Consider the following 237-nt stretch of genomic DNA (forward strand, 5'->3'; position numbering starts at 1 on the left):
GGTGGACTGAACTGACTGGTGAGTTGGGAGACTGGGTAACTGCTCGATGATGGTGGTGGTTCACGAGGCGCGCGCAGCGTCTCAGAGGGGTGGGGTGCACCCAGTCCACGCACCAGAAGCGGGCGCTCTGATCTAGTATAGCGGAGGCCTGGAGCATGGGGACCCGTGGACAGGGTCCAGGGCGTCGGGGGGTGGGGTCGTCTGCCATGTGGGCCCACACACGAGTGGGCGCGTGTG

This window comes from Triticum dicoccoides, chromosome 2B (genome assembly GCF_002162155.2).
Source record: "Triticum dicoccoides isolate Atlit2015 ecotype Zavitan chromosome 2B, WEW_v2.0, whole genome shotgun sequence".
In the NCBI taxonomy this organism is placed as follows: Eukaryota; Viridiplantae; Streptophyta; class Magnoliopsida; order Poales; family Poaceae; genus Triticum; species Triticum dicoccoides.